General features: G+C 57.2%; 1 protein-coding gene across 2 annotated transcripts in view; it reads left to right on the top strand.

Moving 5' to 3' along the window:
- Positions 1–27,583, top strand: part of SEMA6B (semaphorin 6B) — an 89,745-nt gene that overhangs the window by 20,960 nt on the left and 41,202 nt on the right. Inside the window, exon 1 of one of the 2 annotated variants that reach the window (XM_005281181.4) lies at positions 208–344. The exons of the other annotated variant lie outside the window; for it this stretch is intronic. The gene's annotated coding sequence lies outside the window, so the exon portion shown is untranslated. Of the gene's footprint in view, positions 1–207; positions 345–27,583 lie in introns of those variants that run through there. 2 annotated transcript variants of the gene reach the window in all.

Below are 27,583 nucleotides of genomic sequence, written 5' to 3'. Positions count from 1 at the left end.
TTTGCAATTCGATGCATGCACGGATGACGCTGCTGGAATGCAACCACCTCGGGTGTGGGGCAGGAGCTGCCGGGCGGCCCACAGTGGACGGTGCTTTGGGCAACCTGCTGCTGTTGCCATGGAGTGTTTGTTGTCCTGGTAGCTCAGAGAGGAGCTGGGCTGATGAAGTTGGTGGTCACCTGCCAACCTGGCATTAAGCTGTCGCTTCGCCTGTGACCACTTGCGTGCTGCTTCCTGGTCACCCAAACCCACGAGAGATGGGGCTTGCCTGGATCCAAACTGCAGCGGCCCTCAGAGCTGGGATTTGGTAGCCAAGCGCTCGGCTGATTGTGCCCTGGTGCCAGGTACGTTCCAGTCTCTTGATGCCAGTTTGGGACAAAGCTGGGGAGGGGGGTGAGATGGGGGGGGAAACCCTGGTAGGGCAATTCCAGTCGCTTGGCTTGGTTGGCGAGTTGCTTGGTTATCTGCGATGTTTCCAGCCAGTTTAGAGCGATGGCCTTGGGGCGGGGGCCGCTGCTGTGTGCCGAACGCTGCCTGCTTCACGCTAGGGACAGGTTTGCACGCGCGTGTGCACACGCACACACACACACTGAGTCCGTGTCTTGGGTCTCACGCAGAATATGAATCAGGCAGCCAGCCACTGTGGCGACACGGTTATTTTCAGCATGGTGACTCGATGCAAGCTAGCACTCGTATGTCCCCTTGAGGTAGCATTTCCGCCTCTGGCTTGCAGTGCGGGCGTGCCCTAGTCTCGCTGTGCCTCGTTTTCCCCACCTGTATAATGGGTAGAATAGCCCTGTCCAGCTCCCAAAGGGGAATCCAGTGAAGCCCAGAGGCGTAGCGATGGGGCCATAGATGGCCAGTGCCCTGCCGGTGCCTCCCTCCTTAACCCTGTGTGCCCTGATCCAGCCGCCTCGCTCGTCCCGCCAAGCAGGAGCTGCACCGGGGGCTTTGCTGCTGTTGAATATTCTTGCAGCTGCTCGGTCGAGGTGATGCATCGGGCGACTCAGCGCTCGGGGCCTGGTGCAGGTGATGGGCGATTCTCTAGACCTCCTTCAGCACAGCCGCCGACAGCAGCTTTGTCCTTGCTCCGCCCTCAACCCCCATCCTTGCACCCAGCCCCCCGCGGGGTCTTTTCATGTCGAATTAAAGGGAACATTTTCCTACCCAGAGCCCGGCAGCCCGGCGGGACCTGGTGCAGGGAAGATTAAGGAAGAAGTAGAAACAACGGCAAAATAAATGTTATTAGGGCTTCAAATAGTGAAAAGGATGATGAGCAGCGTATTATCTCTGGTTCTCTCTCCCGGCCTGCTCCTCCCCACCCCCCTTTCTCATCCTTGGATTGAGTCTTAACATTTCTGCTTGCTCTTGGAGAGTTTCCTGTTAGCTCTGTATTTGCGGACACTTGTTTGTTATTGCAGGGTTGCCACTGAGAGCTTGGGGCGGTGAGCACGGTTTTGTTATTGTAGGGTCGGTCATCAGCACTGGGGCTGTCACGCTGGTTTATTATTCCTGAGTACTGGGGCCGCGTCCACTGGTTTGTTATCGCATGGTTCCCTAGGAGTTGGATTAGAGAGCGGAATTGTTTGGGAGCACAACGTCACTTGTTATCTTAGTGCTGCGCTCCGCTGTGGGGTCCCTCGTGTTGCTCTGTTATTGTAGGGTTTCTCCGGGGACGACAGGAAAATAAATTGGAGGCGAGTTCTGTCCCGCCTTCCCCCCCCCCCCCCTCCATCTGTGGCTTTCCTGGCCGCTCGCTCCCACTTGTCTAATGGAAAATGTAGGATCCAGAAGGAACCGGGGTTGAAATTGAACAAAGGAGGGGCTGGTGCTGCAGGAATTTGAATGGAATTCCTCGCCACACAGGATATTTATTAACACCTAGGCCAGAGACACAGAAATGTAGAGGAGCCAGACGAGGGAGAGAAATATTGGGGGATGCGGCCCAGCCCTGGGTTCTCTCCCCAGCCTCAGAGGAGGAGCAGCATGTCCTAGTGATTAGAGCAGGGAGGCTGGGAATCAGGACGCCTGGGTCCTCTTCCCAGCCTCAGCAGAGGAGCGTAGCCTAGTGGTTAAAGCGGAGCGGCTGGGGAGTCCGGACTCCTGGGTTCTGCTCCCAAGTGGGAGTATGGCCTGGGGATTTGAAGCAGGGGAGAGGCTGGACGGCAGGACTCCTGGAGCAGCTCCCCACTGGGGAGGGGAGCCCGACCCCGTTACCCAGGCCCTTTCCCAGTGCACTCGCCTTCTCCACAGCAGCCGCCTTGTTCTCCTCCCCTCGTCGGGGACGTGTTAATTCATTGTTCCGTGGCCAGCTCCTCTTCGGAGCCCCCGGCACTCTGCTCCCTCCAGCTCTGGCCTTCGCCAGCCCCAGGGGACGGGGCGGGGAGTAAGACCCAGACCGAACCACGGTTAATCCTCAGAACTGACCCCCCCAGGAAGGGGTGGGGTGGGGATGGGCCAGGTGCCAGGACTGGGCTGTGTTACAGACACTCCCCAGCTCAGCCTCCCACCCCGGGAAGTGAGTCAGAACCATCCTCCCCATTTCAGGGAAGGGGAGACTGAGGCACTGAGGGGTGGAGTGATGTCACCAGGGAGTGGGCGGCCGAGCTGTGAGTGACACCGGGCGTTCTAGCTGGGCAGGTGGAGGTGCCAGTGCACCATGGGTGTGAAATGCTCCCACAGCATCCTGGGAGTGTCCTGGCCCCCGTGCCTGGGGGCAATGACTCTGCAAGGCATATGGTGGCAAGGAATCTGGGCCGGTGCTTTTACAGAGGGGGCAATCTAAGGCAGGGACAGTGACAGAGCTAGAAATAGAACCCAGGAGTCCTAGTGCCCAGTCCTTTGCTCTAACCACTAGCTCACATTCCCCTCCCGTAGCCAGGAAGAGAACTCAGGAATCCTGGTTCCCAGTCCCCTGCTCTAACCAGTAGGCCTAGAATATGCTCCCTGGGAGGAGTGGACAGCTGGGCCCATCATTACAGGTGTCTCTGTCATTCACATGAAAGGCTGCGTTTATAAGCCATCCGCTCCCCCCACGTGCCCACCCCTCACCTCCCCGAGCCCCCTTCCCCCACTCAGCCCGGTTAATTATACGCTCGGTTTAAATGACACTTTAATTTCCTTGAAATCATTCGCGGAGCGCTGCAAGGATTTTTTGTTCCTCCTAATTGCAACTCACCGTGGTTGGATTCCCCCCCTCCCCCCGTCACTCCCCCCGCAAACCTGCCCAATTTCCAAACAGTGAAAGACGGTAATTAAAATTAATTAGCCACGGAGCCGGCTGCATCCAGCGAGCTGCTAGGCGGGGAGATCGAGCGGCCTCTTAAATTATTTACGGGCCCTGCCACGGAGCCTATTGAGGGCCTGTTGCTGCCTGGGCTAGAACTGCGGCCTCGGTCTCATGAATTATACACCACCGAGCGTGGAGCACCGGGGCTGGGGGGGGGCGGGGTGCCCATGGGGCGGGGGAGCGGTATGTCCCGGGCTTGGGGCGGGAGGGTTGCAGCCCAGCCCCCTCCTGGCCCTGCCCAGCAGCGTGCCGAGGAGATACACGTGGCATCATCAGTGTGATGAGCGGCCAGTCCTCTGGGCGAGGGGCAACCTGGTGCTACCGCGCGGGAGCACTAGGCTGGGGGTGGGGGCAGCACCCGGGATGTGTATCCTTCTGCTGGGCTGATAGCGAGCAGTGGGTGCAGTGGGGAGCCCCCCTTGGCACCCCCCTCCTCCTCAGGACCCACTGTGGGCCAGGATCCCCTGCGGCATGGCCTGGTGGCGGTGTGGGCAGGGTGTGGGCAGGGGACTCCACTTCCCACAGTGCTTTGCTCTGCGGGAGGGCCACCAGGCAGGCAGTGCCCCGGTGCCGGGGATCCAAACCCCGCCCCCAGTAACGGACCCGTAAAGACCCGCCTGGGCCTCTCGGGCGGCCGCCTCGTGTTTATCCTCGGTGCAAGTTCAAGATGCTTCCGCCATGCAAATGGATCCTTAGTATGCAGATTGATGTGTATTTAATATGCAAATTGGCATGCGGCTCTGGCAGGCCGCCAAGGCCTCCCTCCGCACCGCGAGGACTGGGCAGCCCCTGGCACGGAGAGCGAACCGACGGCTGTGCCAGCCTCCTGGTTAGTAACCAGGGACCCTGGCCCCTGGCCTGGGGCAGGCCCTGGCTCCATTCTGCTGCTCTGGGGGCCTAAGGGGGAATAACCCTGGGCTACAGGGGTCTCTGGGCAGCAGACTGGCGTATCAGGGGGCCCCTCTCTGTTCATGCCCCCTGCACCCTCGTCGCAAAGTTACTGCAGCGTGTGGTGCTGTTACTGCCTAGTACTCTAGTATTACAGTAGTGGGGGGGCGGGGGTCTGTTGGAAAGGGGCAGGGCACCTTCCCCCCCCTATTCCAGAGAGCGTCCGGGAGCTGTTTCAAACCCACGGGGCCCCTATGGAGGAATGCTAGTAACCCCTGACCTGAATCCCTCAAGGGCGGTGGGTAGTAGTTGGGTGAGAGGCACCAGTTGGGGAGGTGGAACTGGGACCCTGGCTTTCCCTGAGTTTGGAGAGGGTGGGGGTGTCCACCTACCACTGTAATGCAGCCACCTCTGGGGTGGCGCCTGGCAGAGGAGGGCACAGGAACACTTCGCCCCAGCCAAGGGCAGAAAGTGAGGAAGACGGCTATGTCCAATTGCCACCGTGGCAAAGGGAGCCTAGAAGGGAATCACCTGGACAGGACACCTGGGTTCCCCTCCTCCCCCCATCCCAGCTTCGTTCTTGGTGGAGGAAGGCAGGCAGCGGGATGTGATTAATGTTTTATACCAGGCCTGACAAGTGTAGGGGGGGACTGGAGAGGGGTGTCCTATAAACAGCAGCGGTAAGCAGATCCTGTAATCGGACGCGTGGGTCCCTGGCTCCTGGAGCTGTCTGGCCCGGGAGCCGGGTCATTCGATCTGGCCGGGAAGTGTCAGAGGATAACTGGCTACTCGCTGCGTTTGCAGGCGAGCCGGCCCCCTTTTGGACACAGCCCGTGGTGTTAATGAGCTGCCCGTGCCATGGGCCGCCACGGGGTGGGAGGCGGGCGCCCAGCCCCCTGCCTGAGTGGGGTGACGCTGCTCTCTGAGTCACGGAGCAGCTAATCCAGGAACCCCCCGTCTCCCTGCTTTTGCGGGGACACTCCTCTGAGCCACTGAGCAGCGTCACTCCAGGCTGAACGTGTCCTGATCCCAGAGCCCGCTGTGACCCCCCCCCATTTAGGGAAGGGGCGTCCCCAGCCTGCCTGGCATCGGGGTGCTCCGCGTCTGTCTGCCATCCTGGGGTTCGCAGCTGTCCGCTGGGGGGAAGCAGAAAGGCTTGGTTGAAGGGTAGGTCGTATGGCTCACCCTGCCAGCTGGTTGGGGTGACATTCTCACCCTCCCGGCATGAGAGCAGCTGCTTCCTGGCCTTGCCATCTGACCCGTCCCTTGACGGCAGGGCCGAGTCCGGGCGAAACGGAAACCTCTGAGCCCGACCCTCCCTCCCTTTGCTGCCGGAGCCTTGAACCGGGCACCTAGTTCCCGTGATACCCGGTACGTGACAGCAGCAGCTGGGCTCCAGGCTCCCCTCATGGGGGCTGGCAGGATCGCCGGGGGGGCCCAAGGCTGGCTCCCTTGTCTAAGTGGGGGGGCTGGTTGCCCCCTCCCCACTGGAAACCCCCCATGATAGATAGAGACTCCATGAGGCTCCCTTCATAGAGAATCCCCCAGGTTCTTTCCTGGGGGGATTTACCCGCTTGAGGGAATTTGGGGGCTATTGGGCCCGACCTCCACCCCCGGCACCATCCCTAAACAAACCCTAATCTACTGGGGGGGGGTGTTATAATAACATACCCTCCATTGCTCATGTCTAGCCCCCTTCATCCAAGGATCCCAAAGCACCGCATGGCCGTTATTTAATTAAGCTTCAGTCCGTCATTAGCCCCGTTATGCAAATTGGGAAACCAGGAGGCTAATGGGACGTGCCCAAGGTCACGGAATGAAACAGTGGCGCAGCCAGGACTAGAACCCAGGCGTCCTGTCTCTCCCCCTCATCAGCCCGCCCGGCCACCTTCGCAATCCAGAAACGACTTAGCAGGCTACGCGCTCGCTGAGCTTTCCCGGGCAAATGTGTGGTAACGCTCCTGCATCTTTCCATGTGCGATAAATAATATCCGAGGCTTGCGCTGCGAAGGGCCTGTCGTTCTGGAAGATCTCTGTGTGATTTCCGGATTGGATTGTGTAGAAGTCATGTCACCGCTGTGGAAATGCAGCCACTGCTGGGGTGAAACGCAGCAGCTGTTTAACAGAGCGCAGCAACGCCGCAGAAGTTACGTTCTTGTCAGAAACCTCGCTGGCTGTGTGCATACCCACTCTCTCTCGTGCACGCGCACGCTTTTTCTGTACAGTGTTTCTTTCAGCTCCTGGAAGTGTGCACTCATTCTGTGAACATTTACTTTTGGTGCTTATAAGGGACCCATTTGCATACATAATTGCTGTCTCTCTGTAGTGATGTGTGCTGATTCCTTTACCAGGTAACGAATGCCAATAAGCAAAGGACCCTAAACCTCAAATCAAATCCGTGTTAAAAGAGAAGTCATTTTGAGATTTAGAGACTGTCAGAGCCCCCGTGTATGTTTTTGAATAGTGTGTCTGCCGTCAGATGGCTCCTAACGAACCGGTTTATCTTTGGCTGATTGCTTTGAAGCCTGGTCTTGGTGTGGCTGGAAGACGGCATTTCACGTTATTCCAGAGCAGGTTGGGTTTTAAGGAGCTTTTCAGGCTCGGGTGTATGCGCGTGCGTGCCTGTGTTTTTTCTCTCTTTTTTTCATGGTTTTTCTATTTTGAGGCGGATTGGATAAAAATGTCAGCTCCCTCGCACCGAGAGAAAATTAGCCGAGGCTTAGTCATCTTCATGCCCGGCTGTAGATCAGGAGGGAAATAGACACATCGGCTGGTTCGCCATCGAATAGCAGCGGTAAATTACTGCTGGTCGCAACGCGCCGATGGCTAAAAAAGGTTACGGGTGATGAGCCGTTCTAGGCAAAGCCAAGCTTTTAAAATCCACTCTCAGCTGCAAATTGGCCTGCGGGTCGTATCGCCGTCTAAGTCTCTGGCTCCGCAGTGGAGCTGCTCCCATCTCCCTCCGGATCGTTTACCCTCCTGGGCTGTGGGCCCGTTTCTCCTGAGCCAGTCCCCTGGGGGCATCTTAGCTTCTAAAAGGAGCGAGAGGAGGTTGGCAGAGCACACATCTTTAATAATATCGTTCCCCCGGCTGCCGTGCCTGCTGCCGCCGCGTGGAGACGGAGAACCGGGCAGCAGCAGCCGTGGCCGCGCAGGGTTTTACACGTGGCTGGCAGTGCCACAGAGATTTCAGCTCTTTGAAATGGGTGGCGGGCAGGCTGCTCACTGCAAGGGCACTTCAACCTGGGGTGGGCGCAGAAGGGGAGATTTTACTGATGCAATGGTGGTAAGGAAGGGCGGGGGGGGGCTTTCGAAGGGGGAGCATCCAAGGATCAGAATAGAACTCAGAAGTCCTGACTCTAACCACTAGACACCACTCCCCAACCAGAGCTGGGAATAGAACCCAGGAGTCCTGACTCCCAAGCCCCCCTGCTCTAACCACTAGACACCACTCCCCAACCAGAGCTGGGAATAGAACCCAGGAGTCCTGACTGCCAGCCCCGCCCCCTCTAACCACTAGGCATCATCCCCTATCCAGAGCTAGGAATAGAACCCAGGAGTCCTAACTCCTAGCTCCCCCCGTTCCCCCACCCCCGCTCTAACCACTAGGCCCTACTCTCCGCCCAGAACTGAGAGTAGACACCAGGAGTCCTGATTCAGAGCTCTCTGGTCTATCCACTAGCCCAGGGATCTGGGGTCACTCCCATAACATTATATTTTTTTAATCAGGGAGCTCACGCCAAGCGTGTATAGGGGTGGATGTAATTTTCGGCCTGCTCCCTGCTGTCACCTGCCCCCAGGGCCCATCCCGGTCTAGAGGCCCCGTTAGAAGGAGGCGGCTTTCTCAATCCCCCATTGTTAGACCCTTCCAGGCCAGAGGCCTCTGTGGGACAGGGTCCGCGGTAACCCAATTCCTCAATGGAAGGCAGATTCCTCCGACGTCACCGCGGGAATAAAAATCAAACCCATTTCTGTGCAATGCTGACAGCTGCCATTAGTGCTGGGTCCGGTTACGCAGTGACATCAGCGCTACCTTGCCACCTGCTGTGGTGCGAGGGGCCCGGGCGCATCTCCTGGCTCCCTTTCCAGCAGGAGCCAAGTGACAGCTGATCAGCTGGGGCCTCCCCCAGGGGTCTTCCCCCCCCAGGCAGCCCACGCCTGCCTCTCGGGGCATGCAAACAGCTTGGCCTTTCATGGGAAAGAGCCACCTCCTCTGAGCCCTTGGGAGGGGAATCAGAATGGGGGGAGGGGACCTCACCTGACTCCTTCGCCCCCTCCTACTCTAACCACTAGACAATGCTACCCCTCACCCAGGCCTGGGAATGGGACCCAGGAGTTCTGTTACCCATTCCCCTTGCTCTAACCATTCAACAGCATGCCCCTCCCACCGCTGCCCTGCGGCGCTTCCAATGAAACCCACCTCCTGCTCTACCCACAATGCCACACTCCTCCTATTTCCGAAGAATAGAACCCAGGAGTCCTGACTCTTTCCCCCTCCCCCCTCCTGTCTCTTACCCACTAGGCCACACTCCCCTCTTACATCCAAAGAATAGAACCCAGGAGTCCTGACTCCGGCTCTCACTCCCCTCCCAGGGCTGGCGTTGCAGAGAAGAGTAATAACTTTCCCAATAAAATCAGCCCACAAGGCGCTCGTGAACAGCCCGCTGAGCTCAGGTGGGGAGAGCAGTGCGCTGCCGTGTTGATTTAAGGAGTCGTGAATCAAGTCTCCTGGCTGGCGCTCACTTAGCCCTGATATTAAATCTAAACACATTCCCTGGTCTAGACAGGATCAGCAGCAAGCGGCAGGGCCTTTGGAAGCTGCCGGGGTTGGGCCGATGGCCTGGCCCAGCCGGGAGACTTAGGAACCCCATGGCCTAGCATCTGAGAAAGGCTGAGGACACCTGTCCAGAGCTAGAAGAAACCCTGCTGCGCCTGTGTCTGGGGTGGAGTTTGAGTGCCCCTGTGTCTGGAGGGGAGAGGAGGGTTCTGCACAGCTCCCGCTCTCGTTCAAAGAGGAGAGAAGAAGCAGCATGATCGTCAGGTTCTGGTCTGTGTCCTACCCCTTGTCCGGGGTCCAGCTAGCCATGGGCTGGGCAGGGCACTGCCCCTTGCCCAGAGGTGACAGTAGCCCTAGCTGGCACGTGACGTTTCAACGCGCTCTTGAGAAATGATGACTCAGGGCTGGTCTACACAAAAAGATTAGATCGGCCCAGGCCATCGCAAACTCCACCCCCCTGAGTGACATAGTTAAGCCAACTCGAGTCCCCGTATGGGCAGCCCTGGGTCGATAGACGAATTCTTCCATCCACCTGGGGAGGTGGATTAGCTACAGCGAGGGGAGACCCCCCCCCACCTCCCGTCGACGTGGGTAGTGTAGGGTGACCAGATGTCCCGATTTTATAGGGACAGTCCTGATTTTTGGATCTTTTTCTTATATAGGCTCCTATTACCCCCCCACCCCCTGTCCCGATTTTTCGTATTTGCTGTCTGGTCACCCTAGGGTAGTGTCTACATTGGGCCCAACCGGCCAGTTGACAGGGTAAAGGAGGGGCTAGTTGCTAAAAGGGCCGGCACATTTGACTCAGGCAACAAAGAAATTTCCGTGTGCCTCTTAATGGAAGCGCCTGCCCCCTGGACACGGCACCTGGGAGGGGAGGGGGCGTTGCCCCTGCATCACATGCTGGCCTGGGTACCTCCTAAAAGCAGGGCCGGCTCAGCTGATAGTCCCCCATCAATAACCCCTAGCCCCTTTCCTCCAGAGATCTCCAAGCACTTTACAAAGGAAGGAAAGATCATTATCCCCTATACGACAAACGGAGAAATTGAGACACGGGGGGAGGAAAAATGACTTGACCAAGGACAAGCGCCAAGTTAGTGTCAGAGCCAGGAGCAGGCCCAGCTTCTGGAGCCCAAGTCCATACCCTGTGTGCTGGGCCCGGCTCCTGCAGCACCCTCTGACGCATGCCCAGAGCCAGCAGCGCTGGTGAGGGGGGGCTGAACTGGAAGGGGGTGATTTCTTAGATATCGATTTTCAATAGGTTTTGACAGAGATGGAACATCGCCCGGGCCAGGGAGAGGGACTCTGGCTGCTAATGGCTTAAGGGTGAAGGAGGGGCTTGGGCAGCTCCCCGTGTGAAAGGCGACAGTTAAAAATAAATGAGTCTGGGATGGGTGGGGGGAGGGAATCCGCCGAGAAATGGCACTAAATAGACCCAATTCTGGAAGTTCAATTTACTCTGTTTTTATTTCTTCCTCCTAGCATAGGGGTGTTACAGCGGGTTTGGAAGCCGGGCCAGATCCTCAGGTGATGCAGATTACCACAGCGCTGGCACTGAGTTACACCACCGGAGGATCTGGCCCAGAAAGTTTCCAGTAGTGGCTGGCGCCCTAATCCTAGACCCAGATCCATTGTGCTAGGCCTTGTACAGAGAAGGAATAATACTTCCGTCTCTGTTTGAGGATCTGGTCTCAAAGCACTTTACGGACAGGGATGGACGAAGGCTTCCGGCTCTACCCCGTGGCAAGGAACGGTTGCCATCCCCATTTCACAGATGAGGAAACTGAGGCACGAAGTAGGGCAGTGACTTGCCCAAGGTTGCGTGTTGAGTCGGGCTATGTCCGTGCAGCAAAAGCTAGGCACAGACTAGCCCACCCAAGCTAGCTTGAATCCAGCTAGTGCAGGTAACAATAGCGGTGAGGACAGTGCCGTGCTGGCCTGGGAGAACGAGCCTGGCCCAGGCCCCGGGTATGTAGTTGGGAGAATTAGCCCTGCTGCACACCGTTGCTGTGCCACTGTTAAGCAGGTGCCGTACTCCACCCCAGAGGTGGCTGCATTCCACGGATGGCGGTGAGGTGATTCCTCCGCTTGACACTGTTTGTAAGGCATTTTGGGGTCCTGGTGGGTGAAAAGTGCATTTCCAGGGAGAGGAGATGTTGGCCCTGGAATCGCTCCAGGGCTGGGAGTATCATGTACTCCTATTAGGAGCAAGAGCGACAGAGACACTAGAGCGACAGAGGCCAGGGCTGGAGGCAGTTCCCGGGGACCCAGCCCCAAGTCGGGATCTTAGCACAGCCCCCGTCCCGCCTTGCGAGGGGGTTTGCCAAGAGAGGCGGGCAGGCACCGCGGGCTCCTGTCATTGTCCCATTTCGACCGGGTGTGCCGGGCTCCGGTTACAGCGAGGCAGATGTGACCTATGGGGCAGAGTGACGGGTCCCTCTGCTCTGGGGCCAGCCCCATGACCCAGGGCTCAATTGCTCGCCCCCTCTCTCCCGTCCCTCCCCACTTTCTCCTCTCCCCGTGCCTCCCTGCTAGGGCCCGTGGAGGGGTGTCCGTGGCGGAGGGGAGCTTGTGGTAACAAGGCCGCCAGCTCTCTCTGCCCATGGCCAGCTCCCGATCGGAATTCAATGGGAACTCAATAAGGAGCGGGCGAGCCAAGCAGCCCCCGTTAAACACCCCGCAGTTAATTAGTGTCACTGGTAAACACCGTGTCAGCGAATTGATACTTGGCGCAGGCCTAGCTAACCTCAGCAAAGCCGGCCCGGCCTTAAAGAGCCCCGTCCGCTCCAGTGGCTGCAGGGCTGGGGGCGGATCACGGCGCTGAGCGGGGCTGATGTGGGGGTTCTCTGCCCTGCCTCCCACCCCGCCCCGAGGCTGCCCCCCGGCTGGTGCGTGCGCCACAGCGACCTTGGTGGGGTGGAATTGGAGCTGCTGAAATGTGGGTGCCGATGTCCCCCCTAGTGGTGGAGACCTTAGTGAGGTGGGGGGGTGCAATGTTTGACACAAGTGGCCACTGATCTGGGGGGCTTTGGTTGTTGGGCATCTGACCGGAGACGCCAGAAAGGGGTCTTGCACGCAGTTACAGAGACATCCATGCGCACACACGGCTATAGTCACGCACGGAGCTGTATATGCGTGCGCAAAAGCGACACATAGTTACACACACACACACCGATTTTCAAAGCCACCTAGGGAATTAGCCCGGTAAATTCCAGTATTTCTAGCCAGCTTTGCAAATCGCCTTGGTAACGGCTCCTTCGCGGTGTCGATTCACCGGCTCGGTCCAGCACCTTCACCGTTGGCCCCGCGCGGTGGGTTCCGACGTGCCCCCCGGCTGGGCCGGACTCGGAGCGCACACGCAGGACCAGGGCTCAGGGCAGCTGGAATGAGAAGCCATGTGGCCCAGTCTCGGGTTTCCCCGTTTGAATGGGGAGACCAGACGGTGCAATGCTGGGAAGAGCTCCGTAAAACAACCCTGGCCGCTCACGGCGGGCAGCCCAGCTCCACCCAGGAGACAGAAGAGCTGGGCTGGAAACTTCCCTTCCTTTGGCTTTTCCCCTCCCTGGTCATTCCATGCCAAGCTCTCCCAGCGGGCTCTAGGCCTGGCCCGGAAGCACCATCCCTCACCAGCTAGAAGGGAATTCACTGGTGTCTATTTCAGAAGCCGGCAGAGGCCCCAGCTGAGATCGGGGCCCATTGTGTTAGCACTGCCCGGACACAGAGTGTGAGACGGTCCCTGTGCCGAAGAGCTACCTAAACCGCCAAAGGGCAGGAGGGGGAAACTGAGGCACGCAGCAAGGAAGTGTTTTGCCCAAGGTCCCCGCCCCCCGATCGGTGGCAAGGTCCCCCCCCCCCGGTCGGTGGCAGAGCTGAGGATAGAACCCAGGTCTCCATCTGGTGCCCTGTCCACTAGACCACCCTGTCCTACAGCACATATTGTCTTTGCGCAGCACTCACCGGTGGGTGCTCACCCCCTATGGGAATGTGGGAGAAGACCTAGATGGACAGAGGCTGGGCCTGCCCTGGAGGAACAGGTGATGTGACGGGAGTTGAGACTCCAGGCTAGATCCTTCCCATGGGAGTCAGTGGGGCTGTATCTGACACCCGGGTGCTCTTTCCAATGCAGGCTTTCCCCCATATACGTTGCCCCTCCAGGGACGACCAACCCTGGCAGAGCCCTCTGTCGTTCCTTCCTAGAGAGGCTTGTGGTGGCTGCAGAGACAGCGTGGTCTAGCGGAGAGAGCATTCCTCCCAGCTCTGTCGCTGACTCACTGGCTGACCTCGGATAAGTCATTTCCCCGGGCTGTGCCTCAGTTTACCTACCTCTACCATGGGGCTAATGATACTTGCCTGCCTTGCGTGGGGGATCGTGACACTCCTTGAGCCAATCCCGCGGGGTGCTGTGCACCCCCCACTCCTGTTATCCTTGTGGGATCCAGGCCCTTCACTAGTGGCTGCCTGCCAGGTGCTTTCAGATCCTCGGATGGAGGGGGCTAGAGGAGGTCGGAGCACGTCCGTTCCCTGCCTGCCTCCCTCGCGCTTGGGGTGACCTGCAGAACGCACCCCCGAGGAGCGGGCAGAGCTCCTTGCTTTGGCTTGCCATCCCCGACACGCGGCTGCCCCGAACAAACCCCATCCCTGGCCCATCTCCCCGCAGCTGTCTTTGGGACCCAGCCGAGCCGGGAATAGGCCCCTCTTTCCAGATGGGTTCGGCCATTCACAGGCTGTTTTTTCTCAGTTCTTCTCCTTTTTTCCCTCTCTCTCTCTTTCTCTTCTCCCTTCCCTTCCCCTCTGGCCCCTTTTCACATTCTCTCCTTTCTTTGCCTAGACAATCCGAGGCATTAACGTTGTCGCTCGAGGCTCACGTTACCCCTCTCCGTCCCATTCTCCTGCACTAAAGTGAGGCCCTTATTCCCATTCCAGCCATTGCAGGAGCTTCACAGGACACCCCCTGGGGGACCGTGGGGGCTTTTCCGGGCCCAGATAGCGTTACAGCCCCTCCCGCCAGGCTCTAGGGTGGTGAGACAGCAAGTGTGAAAAATCGGGACGGGGGTGGGGGGTAATAGGAGCCTATATAAGAAAAAGACCCCAAAATCAGGACTGTCCCTATAAAATCGGGATATCTGGTCACGCTACCAGGCTCTGGGCTTTCTGCTTGAAATTTGCGGGGGCTCCCAGGGACGGACATGAGACCAGACATCCTCGCTGAACTCCCCCCGGTTCCCTCCCCAGAGCACAGCTAGGGGGCGCGAGACGAGACGGCGGTTTAAGGCTTCCCGGTGGGTTGCGGGTTCCCGTCCCAGCTGAGCAGTGGGTTCTCCTGAGACATGCTGAGTTGTGGACATGGAGGCCTTTGCAGCCAGGTCCGGTCTGGTCTGACATTGTAGGATTCCCTGGGAGGGTAAAGCGGCGCGCACCGCGGGTAAGATCTTTGCCTTGCAACCTGAGCTCTTGTTATGGGTTTGCTCAGCAGGGCAGGGCACCCCCTGTTCCGGGTAGGGTTGCTCAGGAGAGCTTTGTTCTACATCCTGATTGATGATACAGGGTTACGTGGGGCGGGGGGGGGGACCCCCACGTTGGTTTGTTATGGTAGGGTTGCTCCTAAGGGCTAGGCCCCTGCAGGCCGCTCTGTGAAAACGGTGGGGTCGCCCGCCCTTTGATTTGCAGCATTTTGCTGGTGGAGACAAGCCATGGTTTGGGGTTGTGCTTGCTGGAAGAGAGAAGCAAAAAAAAAAACCCCAAAACTGCACAGACTTCACAACCAGATCAAAAGAAATCGTGTTAGGGCTGACACTGAGTCTCCTAGACATTGCTGTTCCCTGGTTAATAAAGGGCTGGGGGAAAATCCCAGGGGTCTGCTGGGCTGGCGGCTCTGACGGGGGGGATAGGAGCGATCTAATTAAGCGGAGCCCGTGGAGCATTGTACACACGCCGGGCTGTTAGAGGGGGACATGATTTACCCGGACTGGAGGAAGCTGCCGACACAGACGCACACAAAAGGCTCATTTGCAAGGTCACCGGATCGCTGCGGTGCAGGAGGGTGGGAGGCATGTGACTGGATAAAGATCAGCCTTGAACATGGAGGAGGAGGAGGCGGTGGGGTGGGGGTTGGCCAGCCATTGGAAGCTGCATCAGGAAGGAGGGAGGTGACGGGCGGTTGGGCTTTAAAACCCGGCTGGGTAATTTTTATGACCGTTAATATTTTGTGGTGGTACGAGCCAAGGTACTGATAAGGGTAATCAAACCGCATGCTTCAGAGCTCGGGCAGGCCACTGTGGGGGAGTGGTCAGGAAGGAATCTGCTCTCCCGTCTGCCCCGGCAGCATGCCAGGGGGCTATATGGGGAGGAGGGAAGAGCCTATCTCCCTCTGAAGCATCAACGGGGGCTAGTGCTGAAGGTGGGATGCGGGACCCACAGGCTGAGCCGGTGTGGAGGCTTCTGTGTTCCAGAAGGCAGCGTTGCCTAGTGCTTTAAGCAATGAGGCTAAGGAAGGAAATTAACAGGAAGAAGTAAACTGTGGTGACGGGGACCCCTGGTTTTCAGGTAGAGATCTGGTATATCTAGAGTGCATATGACCCCCCCCGCCACCCCTGTATCCTTCCATCTGTGAAGACAGGCTGCCTGGGCGCTTGATCTTATGACAGGAGGATCTCAGCCGTCCCGGCTGCAAACGCTGGGAGAAGGACTTGGGGAGCTATTCTGTAGGAGACCGGGGAAGCGCCTGTGAGTTAAATGTAGGCTCTAAGGAGCCTGTTGTGGTTTTGTTTTCTATGGAACCATTTGTTCCCACTATTGTGGCTTTCCCCCCTTGGAACCTCTGGTGGTTGATAAGACACAGACTCTTGTTTTCACTCTAAATAGACCTGCGGGCTGGCTGGGAAGCGGAGTGGGGATCCCGGGTCTGCTGGCGTGTCCTGTTCTTCGGGAGCGGTGGATGTGAGGGCTCTGTGAGCGTCCGGTGGAGCGGGGCGGGACGCTCGGAGGGCTCGGGGATTGGGGTGCGGCTGGACAGAGAGCGGCAGGCCTGGGAGGCTGTGTGGGTGTCGCCAGAGGCTGGTGGAGTCAGGGGGATGATGCCTCCCAACCCTGCGTACCCCCAGGGAGCCTCCCAGGACGAAGGGGGGCAGCTGGTTCAGCGCCAGCTACCAAGCGTGCACCCTCCCGCTTGGCCGGTGTGTTGAGCGCACGACCCGCACGTTGGGGAGCTCTTCTGGCTGTCCCCCCCGTTCCCGTGTGTCTGGCCGGCGCCGTGTGGGTGTGTTATGCACGCTCGTGCAAATCCTGGGTGCGCTCGGCGTGCACCCGGGCACGCTGTGCTCTTGTGCTTTTGGGCAGCGCTCTGTGAGGTGCCCCCCGTGCGCACGTGTCCGCTTAGCTGGTGCCTTCTGCGTGTGCAGGGGAGATGCACTGTGCACGCGGGTCCCCCCTCGCGGGTGTGTCCTGTGTTTTGCAGGCGTGGTGCAGGTCTGTTGTGCGCCCATTCCTGCACACGTGCGGCACGGCCCTTTCCGTGTGCAAAAAACTCCCCCCGGCACCTTGCCAGGCTGCCTTAAGCCAGGCGGGAAATGAAGAATAGCAGAAGAATGGGGCCGGAGACGGAAGGAAGGATGCGGGGAGAAGTGATGCTGGGAAGGAAGGAGGCGGGAGGCGAGAGAGGAGGAGATGTAAGTGCGCACTAATTCCGAGCAGGAACTCTCGTTTGGGTAACGAGGAGTCTCAGGCAGCTAGTAAAAGGCTGCAGGCAAATGAAAAGGCGGCTGCAATTTCTCCTGGGGGGCCCATTGAGAGGGGCCAATAATTCAGCACAGGTGGCAAAAGCCGGGAATGGCCGCCCTGGGGGGAGACACTGAGCCTTTAATTATTGCAATTAAGTTGATAATGGCTTTTTTTTCAAATGGCCCAGGTAAAGAACTGGTCTCAGGGCTGGCGTGCTGGGGGAGCAGGTGGCTCTCCGGCTCGGACATGGCGGAGCTGCGGGGAACCAGCCCGGAACTCCAATTCTTTCCCACCCGTAGCCGCTCCCATGGCCCGGCTGGGAGCCAGGAGGGACCCGCCGAGCAGGGGGCAACCAGAGAAGCCACCCGGCAGCCAGCAAGTCAGGAGAGAGGGACAGACAGGGACCCTGCAGGGATAAACAAGCCAGCTACATGGTCACGGGAGTGGGGCTTGGGTGGTGCATGCGGCCTGCGTTGGCCATCTAACAGCGAAGGGTCGCCTTGTGGTTACGGCCCTGGGCTAGGAGTCTGGGTCTGGGCTCAGTTCCCTGAGTGACCTTGGTCACATCACTTAGCCTTTGTTCCCCACTACCAATGGGGCTAAGAATCCTTCTGCTCGTTGGTGATTCTTGCTGGGCGTCTCTGCAGCGCCCGAGTTTGGGCGGGGCCTCTTGGTGTGACTGCAAGCCAGGTAACGCCACCACTGGCCGTGCGGGTGGAAAGATGTAGGTGATGCGTGGCTGATTTGAGAATGGCCAGGTTGTCCGTGTGAGTGCATTGCATATAAACGGGTCTGGGTGTGAGAGAGAGGGCGTGCCTGTTGTGTGGGTGAATGCATGTGTGTAGAAAGGTGTGTGTGGGGGGGTGTATGAGAGAATGGATGTGTGTGGTTGTTTTGATTACACACCCGTGTGTGTGTTTGGGGTGTGTGAGAGGAGGACAGGGCAGAGGCTACATGTAGCCAGGTGCGGAAGAGACATTAAAGCTCTGCTCACCTGCTGTTGCCGTATTTCTATCAGCTCCGAAAGGTTTGGTGTCTTTCCCAGACTGCTGGGCCCCACTCTGAACTGGGGGAGAGGGCGGCTCCCTCTTGCCCTGGTCTCTGCGGGTGCCCTGCGAATCATGCGCCAGGCAGTCAGACAACGCCAGTGAAAACAGGAGGGAGGGCAGTGGACGGACGGGCGAACGGGGGGCTTCTCGGCCCCTGCCCACCCCTGTCGTGACGGAGGGGCATCCGGGCCCAATTTGAGTGGCCTTGCGACCAGACACACGGGCTCACGGGGCCACTCGTTCAGTGAGTGACGTTCTCTCGGTCATGGACAGATCAGCTGCGGCTGCGGCTCGCTTTGCCATCCCCGACAGAGCCGAGGAGAGAGCAGGGCCTGCTGCCTGGGATGGGATTTTACTGCAGGGACATGTCGGGGGGGGAATGTCACTGACGTGTATTTTTTCCCTTCTTTCGGTTTCTTTCCTTCCCTCTCTCCTCCTCCGTATTAGAAGGCCGGGACCCAAAGTGTGTGTTTGCCCCGGGCTCGATGATGGGTTAACCCGGCCCTGTCTGTTCCTCTCCTTTGCTGATAGGCAGGGTTCCGGTGCTCATGGAAATCACTGGGGATGGGAACAACGTGGCCAGGTGATGGAGGAGGACATGGCTTGCACAACGGCCACAGAAATGGATACGTGCGGGGAGAGTACACCTGCCATTGCCCTCCCAAATGTGCGTGTGCGCCTGGAATGCACTCACCATACACCCCCGTGCCCGGAGTACACCCACCAAAGTACACCGGAGTGCACACAATGCACCTGCCAGATACCACTGAAATACTTTCATGTGTGGAAGATGTCGATGAAGTGCACCTGTGCACAGACCGTTCGTGTAAATCGCATGCCTGCGCGCACACGACGCCCACAAAATGCACAAGTTTTCCTGGGAGGTACCCACAATACAGCCATAGACTGCGTGCGTCCACTGTCGAGAATACACCCACACGTGCTGTGTGCACAAAACACATGCACAGAGTGCACAGGATATTAAACAGGCACAGTAGATGAGTGTGCATCGAAAACCCAAATATACTAACTGAGCTCACAAGCGTGCATTGAGCACACCCACCCATTCCCTGAGTGTGCACTTGGTGCTTTTAAGCTGCACCCACAGAATGCACCCATGTGTCCCCCCCAAATGTCAGACGCATCAGAGGACACCCACCCCTTGCACACTCACAGAGTATGGGTAAATGACCACGAGCACCACAAATCACAGGCCCACCCATGCAAAGACAAACCGCAAGGCCGTGTGGGTCGGCTGATCTGTCATAGTGGCGTAAATCCGGAGTAACGCACAGTACTGGACATGTGGCATTAACCAAAGTGCACTCTGGGCCTTTGGGTGCGCTGGACCAGTGTCCACGCGGGGCGTGTGTGCATGGCAAGCTCGTGCGCTGTAGATTCATCCCCTGCCTTGCCACACAATAACGATCCGGGTCGACAAGCCCTCAGTTAATGACTTCTAGGTTATTCCAGTTTTCCACTAGTGTGAGATCAGAATCCCTGAGTGTAGTGGGAGCCGCTCCCCGCAGGGCCTGTTCTCAGCAGCTGGTCAGCTAAGCTTGGGCGGGATCGATGCTGCAGACTCAGGCGTCTTTCATCCATCTCCTCCTGCCCCTGATAAGGCCGGTTGGAGAGTTTCTCCTCCACGCTGCAGATCTAATCAGCTGGAGGAGGAACTGGCTGCCTCACGGCTGATGGGACTCCCTGACAGATCGCTGAATACCAGCGAGGTATCTGCCTGCCATCTCAGACCCTTCTAACAAGCTCATTAATTAAAGGCTGATTTCCCTGTCAACAGAACCCCCACTGCCCCACACACGCACCCCCGCCTTCCCTCCACCTCTCAGATCCCCCGTCCCTCTGATTTAGAAATTAACCAAGCTGCCAGTCCCTGATTCGGCAGGCAGCCGAGTGTGGCGTTCCTGTCGGGCTTTCTCTAAAAGCGGAGCGGGTGGTGAGCTAAGAGACCGATGCCTGGGTGACTTTCAAGCCAAGGCGTCTATTTCCAGGCGGCTCCGTCCCCCAGCCCTTCATGCTCCTGGCTATGTTCGTTCCCCGGCGCCTTGCAATTGCAAGCCGCCAGCTCCGCGCTGGTTCTGTTTATTCACACATCTACCTGTGTTTACCCTCCCTGGCTCCAGGGCACGTGCCAAGCCTGGCTCTCTTCTGGTTGGATCTCGTGTGCTGAGCAGGGTGGCGATGGCGTCTGGCTTTGGGTCTGGAGGCCTCTGAGCAAAACCTCTCCCCTGGGAGCCCGTGCTGATCTCGGTGCTAGGGAGGGCCCCGTGCTGCAGGCAGTGGGGTGGCTGGCTCGGTAGGGGGTGTTCTGCCCTGTGAGTCAGTGCTGACCCCAGTGCTAGGGGGCGCTGTGCTGCACGGAGCGGGCGGAGTCATTGGGCAATAAGTCTCCAGTCCCTAGTGAGGATGTGCCTCGTGTCATTCAGTCTCTCTCTCACACACACACACACACACACAGTTACACATCTGCACTCGCACGCACAGTCACACCTTCCCGCGTGGTTACAGCTCTGGTCTCTGAGCGCCTCTCTAGGGAGGAAGGAGAGGTTTGGGGTTAAGGAGACCTGGGCTTGATTCCTAGCTCAGCCACCCATTTGCTGGATCACCCTGGGCAAGTCACTTAACCTCCTCGTACCTCAGTTCCCATCTGTAACATGGGCTCAGCCATCCTTCCTTTGTCTGAGCTCTTCTCTCTCCCTATGTGTGTGCACAGCAGCTGGCAGGGGGGCCCTGATCTTGGCTAGGGGCTGTTGGAGCAACCGTAACCCTCCCCTCCCACCCACGGCAACGTCTGGGGCGAGGGGAGATGCCGTGGGAGTGCCAGTCCAGATCCCATGGCGGAGGAGACGAGAGGAGGATCTAAGCAGGGTGGGCGTCTCGCTCACGCAACCTGCGTTGCTCACGTGCCCGGGGAAAGCTGGCAACGGGGTGTCTTGAAATCCCTCTGCCCGGCGCTTTGTGTGACGTGGCTACTGGGGGCCAGCTGAGAGCTGTACAGCTCCATTTCCACAGGGCGCCCAACAGCCGTCAGAGGGGAGCAAAGTTCCCCTGGGGCTGGGCGGGGACCAGTGACCAAAGCTGCCTCGCCATGACCCAGAGCCATCCTGCCCCTTGCACCTATCGAAGTGCCCTGGGCCTCCAGGGATGGCCAAGCCGTGGTGAGCTGAGAGCAATTGCCCCAGCCGAGAGAGATCCACGTGTGTACCCCCTGGGGAGGGCAGGTTTGGACAGGAACCTGCCCCCTCTCCATGCACGGCTCTCTAGGGGCCTCCCTCCATTGCAGGAACCTTCCATTGCAATGTCAATTCCACACACACACACCCCTCTAGTCTGGAATTCCAGCCGGCTGTACTGAGTGTGTGTGTGTGTGTGTGTGTGTGTGTGTGAGAGTGTGTAAAGGATAGCACTACCTGTCAGGTACTAAAGGGGGTGGATCAGACGTGAGAGGGAAGAGGGAACTGGAGAAGGAGTGACTCATTGCTAGTGGGTTGCGTTATGTAAGGGGGCAGCGGGGGCTGTGTGGAAGGTGTGGGGTGTTTTGCGTGTGATGTGTTATGTGAGGCATGAAGGGTGTTTGTGTCCATTTGAATTGTGTATGTGTGTGTGAGGCTAAATGAGGCCTGGGTGTTGTGTTATGGGAGGAATTAAGTCATGCGTGGGTGTTTGTGTTGTTTTGGACGGAGTGTGTGTGTGGTGTGTGAGGCATGGGCATTGTGTTATGTTTTTGTGGGTGTATCGAGTGGGGTGTGTTGTGGGAGGGTTGTGTATATTGGGTTGTGAGGGTTGAGTATGTATTGGGCTGGAGTGGGGGTTGTGTATATTGGGCCAGGGTGGGATTCTAGGGGGCTGTGTGTATTGGGTTGTGGAGGGGGGTTGTGTGTATGTTGGGCCGGGATTGGGAAGGTTGTGTGTACTCGGGTGGGGTGATTTGGGGTATACATGTTGAGCTGAGGTGTGTAGGGGGTGGGTGTTGCGTTGTGTGTGTTGGCCGGGGGGGGAGATTGTGTTCCCTAGAAGGCTGTTTGCCCCGGCGAGACCCCTCTCTGGGTGCTGATGCACCCCTGGGTGTGCGTGACCCCATCTCCCCAGTGCAGGTGCTCGGCCGGGGAGGGAGGGGGGGGCTGGCTGTGTCTGATCCGACCCCCCTCCCTTATTGCACAGGGAGAACAAAGGATCAGGGCCCCGGGGCCAACGCTCCCTTCATCTCCTCAGCTCCTTTCTTCCCCGGGTGCTTCGAAATCCATCCGCTTCCCTCCCTCCCGAACCACAGCTGCTAATGAGCCGCGCGGCCTGTTTGCCAAGACGATTTCAAAGGAGCGGCGCAGGGAGAGGAGTCGGGTAAAGACATGGGGAAGAGATGCCGCCAGCCATTAGTGCCGAGATCCAGCGCTTTCCTGGACCTCCCTGCCCCCTTTGGCTGCTCCAAGGGGCTGGGCCGATTTGCAGAGCGTCTTTCCCAGGAGTGTGTGAGACAGTGTATGTGCGCGGGGGAGGGGTCCACGTGCAAATGCGAGCAGGAGTGCACATGCTGTGTGCACCTGGGAGCGGGTGTGCGAGTGTGCATGAGAATGTGTGAGTTTGTGCACGTGAATGTAAGTGTGGGAGCGGGGGGGGCATGTAGGTGTGTGCACGCAATTGTGAAATGTGCATAATTGTAGAGGCACGTGGGTGTGTACGCATCTGTGACGGTGTGTGCAAATGGGTGTGTGAGAGAAAGTGCTTGTGCATGAACATGCATGTCAGTGCAGGGCTGCATGGGTGAGTGTGTGAGAGAATATGCCTGTGTGAGCGAGAGTTTACGTGCATGCTTGTGAATGTGCACGTTTGTGTGTGTGTGTGGCTACCTGCATGAGTGTGAGCAGGGAAGTGTGTGAGCGTGTGCGTGAGCCCGCCTGCTCTCACAGCAGCACACCCACACGATGGGCAGCTGACACCAGCACTGCTTCAATACCTGCTTTAATGATTAAGAGCATCTTTCAAACAGGAAACAGCTCTGCTCCACCTCGCTCTGAGCCGGCAGGTGCCTTCCCCTGCAGAGACTGTCCCCGAGCTCCTGCCACTCGTGCTTCGGCAGGGCGTTGCTCCCACTTGCTCAGTTCTTTTCTTGTGACTGCCCTGCCTCCCAAAGCAGCCCCCATCAAGGAGCCTCGCTGCTCACGCCCCATGGGCTGGGCAGAGCCAGACACACCGGTGGGGCAGTGATCTGAGCAGAGGGCTGGGCGCCAGGCGGTCCTGAGCTCTAAACCCTGAAACTCCCCCTTCCTGGGCGTGAGAGGGGAATTCAGCCTCTCCATCTTATTTGGATCTTGGCCTCCCTGTTAACAGGAGGAGGGCTAGCTCAGTGGTTTGAGCATTGGCCTGCTAAACCTAGGGTTGTGAGTTCAATCCTTGAAGGGGTCACTTAGGGATCTGGGGCAAAATCAGTACTTGGTCCTGCTAGTGAAGGTAGGGGGCTGGACTTGATGACTTTTTGAGGTCCCTTCCAGTTCTATGAGATAGGTATATCTCCCCGTCAACAGCTTGCCCAATGACAGAGGCTGCTGGGTACTGTACAGAAACAGAGAACATAGTGGACCACAAGCTAAATATGAGGCAACAGTGTAACACTGGTGCAAAAAAATCAAACAGCATTGTGGGATGTATTAGCAGGAGTGTTGTAAGCAAGACACGAGAAGTCATTCTTCTGCTCTACTTTGCACTGATAAGGCCTCAGCTGGAGTATTGTGTCCGGTTCTGGGCGCCACATTTCAGGAATGATGTGGACAAATTGGAGAAAGTCCAGAGAAGAGCAGCAAAAATGATGAAAGGTCTAGCAAACATGACCTATGAGGGAAGATTTGAGAAGAGAAGAGAAGACTGAGAGGGGACATGATAATAGTTTTCAAATACATAAAAGGTTGTTACAAGGCGGAGGGAGAAAAATTGTTCTTCTTAACCTCTGAGGTTAGGACAAGAAGCAATGCGAGGTTTAGGTTGGACATTAGGAAAAACTTCCTAACTGTCAGAGTGGTGAAGCACTGGAATAAATTGCCTAGGGAGGTTGTGAAATCTCTGTCATTGGAGATTTTTAAGAGCAGGTTGGACAAACACCTGTCAGTGATGGTCTAGATAATACATAGTCTTGCCCTGAGTGCAGGGGACTGGACTAGATGACCTCTCGAGGTCCCTTCCAGTCCTATGATTCTATTAAAAGCAGATGGGGCCTGCTAGATACCAGACTGAGAACAGCTACACACTCCAAGCAGCCACCAGATACCACTGGCATTCACGCCCAGGGTGGGTTTGAACTGGTGACCCAGGGACAAAAGGCTCCATAGCCCCCAGAAGCAGTGGGAAAAGGCTGAAATTTTCCCAGCTCCAGATGTTTGGTATTTGAGCATCACGTGGAAACAATCATGAGCTGGCAAGGGCGCAACGGTTTGGCACAGAGTTATTTCTGGGGCAGCTTTTGTATTTCTACAGATGCCATCAGAGCATCTCGCACTATTAAAAAACTACACGTTTTCACTCGGTTTTTTATCATCATCAGAATAATAAGGCCTGGGAAACATCCGTCTGAAAGCTCTTTACATTCCCCAATTCTCATTTTGTTTCTTCTTCCACTTTGCTGGTTTGTTATGGTAGGGTTGCTCCTAAATTCTGGGCCCTGCATCCTGGTTTATTGTTATGGAATAGCTCAAGGAAAGCCGCACTCTGCAACCCGTTGCTTGGAAGATCTATGTTCTGAGTCCTAGTTTACCATTGTCAGGCTGCACAGAGCAGATGGGCTCTGCTTTGTTATCGCAGAATTGCTTATGATGTCCAGACACCTGTCAGTTAATTTTTTTTTAAAAGAGCAGCTGAAGCTGTTTCTTGGAGGGGAAAAAAAATCACATCCTGAATTGCACGGAATTTGCAAAGAGACAGAAGATGAAAACAAGGCAGGTCAGACCGCGTGCCAGGCAATCTCTTTTTAAGTTGTTACTTAAACTTTGAGACGCGGTCGTGATAACAAAGGGGGAAATAATGGGCATGCAAATGAAGCGCCATCTTTTTTATTTCTCTGCGAGCTGCGTTGTGAATGCCACTGGGGATTCAGTCCCGCGTTTTTATGTTTAAAGTCAACCCTGGATGCTTTGGAGAATAATTCAGTTTCTTTTACGGCCCTGGGTACATCAAAGTGGTCTTTACAAATATACCGCACCGTGTCACCCTCCATCTGACGGCTCGTAATTCCCCCTTTGTAAAACATTAAAGAGGATCGGCAATTTGAAACGAAAACCCGGCAGCCTGAGGGAAATGAATCGGATCCTCTAGAGCCCCTGCGACTAGTATCTGAGCACCTCACAATGTATTCATCATGTGACATAGGGCGGTGTTATCCCCATGTTACACAAGGGAAACCGAGGCACAGTGGGGGACTATCAACTTTAGGCCAGGCCCCAGTGGCTTTGCTACTTCCACCCTGCAGGGTAGTTGAGTAGGGGGAACAGGTCACCATCCAACATATATTGGCCCATACCCATTCCTAGAGGAGCGTGCCAGCTCCATAAGGGCTTCAAGAGTGGAGAATGGGTAGGGCTGGCATTTAAAACCCCACAGTAAGTCAGCATACCATGAGGGACTTGCCCAAAGTCACAGAGATAGTCTGTGGCAGAGCAGGGACTTGAACCCAGGTTTCCCTAGTCCTGGGAGCTATCCTACCCACTGGACCACCTTCCCTTCCTGTGAGTATTACAGGGAAAACATCCTGATTTTGAGCTGAAGGAGGCTATAGGCTCATCTCCCCAAGGGAAGGGCTGGGAACCCCGTTGCACAGGGAAGGAAAAAGAAGGGCTCAGGATTTTCGAAAGCGACTAGTGATTTTGGGTGCCCAGCTTCAGAGCCCATAAAGGGGCCTGATTTTCAGAGGGGCAGATGCTCAGCGTGGTGTCTGACATTGGATGAGCGGCCCGGGAAAAGCTGGGCCCAGAGTGATCAAAGAAAAGATCTTTTTAACACGGCGCACAGTTGGCCTCCACAAGATCCCATTCCAGCCAGGAGCTTAGCAGAATTCCAACACGGGGACGGAACTTTTATAGAGGTGGGGAGACCATCCAGAGTTACGAGAGTAACGCGTAAAAAACGAAGACGTAAGAGTATTCGAAAGGATATAAACCTTTCTGCTCCAACCTCTAACGAATGGGATAAGGAGAATTTCCCCTAGATTATCCCATAACTGCCTCCTACAGGGTTCTCACACCTTCCTTGAAACAGCTGCTCCTGGTCATATTCGACACAGGATTCAGGAATAGAAGGTCTCTGGGGCTGACCTGGTCTGGTAGTTCCTATAAGCACAGACTGGAGGCAGCAGGCCCGCCCTGGCTAGTGTGGTTGCGTGTGTCTCTGTGATATCATCCCATAGAGCGATTGTCCCAAATGATACCAGACTAATCGGCAGGGGCAGGGGACTAGGAAATCGAAATGTTCTATTAATCACAATGATCTCATAAATAATATTCATAATCAGCCCACCTGTCCCTCCCCTCTGGGGTCATTCCTAGTGCCTGGGGGCGGCGGGGTTGGGAGCCCCGCGTGCTGCTTGTTAGGAGCCGGCAGGCTCTTTTCGGGAGGTGAGTGGCCGGATCTGGCTTTGCTTAGCACATCCCAGCTGGGAAGCCGCCCGTCTCGCGAGGGGGATGAAATATCGACTCGGTGTTCAGTTGGCTGATTGCCCGGAGTCCTGTATTAGAGACCCCTTTGTGAGGAAAGGCGGCTTTTAATTTCTAATTACGCCGGTCTCTTCTCGCTGCCTGTCATAGGCGCCCGTATCATTAACGGCCCCGCGTGGCAGGGGAGGAGGGCTCGGGGCACCCGTTGGACAGTCGGGAAGACGATGGAGGAGGAGGGGAAGGCAGGGAGGTGGGAGTGAAGGGAAGGGCGGCTGTTAACAGCAGAGGAGGTGCTCGGGTGACAGGGCGCAGCGCAAGGCGGCCTGCGTGCAGATCTCCACGTGAGGGAGGATGCTGGCGCCGGACGGTAACAAAGGGGCCAGAATTAGCTCTTGGTGCTGGAGATATAGCAGAGGGCCTGGGACCCACGCGTGCCTCCTGGCTGGAGACTCCCAGGGGCTGGGATATAGCAAAGGGGATGTACCCGTCGTCGCGTCTCATCACGGGAGGATCCCGTCCCAGGTGCCGTGAAGCAGTGAAGTCTCCGGGTTATGGGATCTGGGGCAGGGAGCGTTGCCTGTGCTCTGACCTGCACTTCACGGCTCTTGGTCTGCATGCTGCAGCCGGGGGAACGTGCCCCCTCCCTAACCAAGCCCCGCCAGGTCTCACCCCTAGTTCTATGGGCTCCAGCGGACAGAGCTTCTCATCGCTGATAGGAATGCTTGGGGCAGGCTGGGAAACTGATTTCCGCTCCCTTTCCTCCTAGTCTCTGTGTCATGTTGGTTTCCCCCATCAAAATCTACCCCATTCCTCCTGTCGGAGTCGTCAGATCTCAGCCCTGGCCCCGGACTCCCCAAGATGGACTTGGCTGAAAGTCATTGATGTCTGTGCTAACAAGTTCTGTTCTATGCTGTGTTCCTGTCGAACAACAACCCTTGTGTTGTACCCAGGGCCAACGAGGGAGGGCGGGGAAGCCGGTACAAATTACCGGGGCCCGGCTTCCCCTGCTTCCCCCACCTCTGGTCAGCCCTGTTTAGCCGGTCTGCCCTTGCTGCGGGGGCCGAAAAAAAAATTTTCACCAGGACCCGAACCCGCTCTCAGCGGCCCTGTTTGTACCGGCTGGCTGAGAGTCGCGTCTGCCTGCGGAGTTGGGGTGTACGTCTGCCTGCGGAGTTGGGGTGCCCAGGCGGACTCGCTGCGGGAAGTGCATGGTGTG

Source organism: Chrysemys picta, chromosome 25 (assembly GCF_011386835.1).
Source record: "Chrysemys picta bellii isolate R12L10 chromosome 25, ASM1138683v2, whole genome shotgun sequence".
Lineage (NCBI taxonomy): Eukaryota > Metazoa > Chordata > Testudines > Emydidae > Chrysemys > Chrysemys picta.
This window is presented reverse-complemented; position numbering and strand designations above follow the sequence as displayed.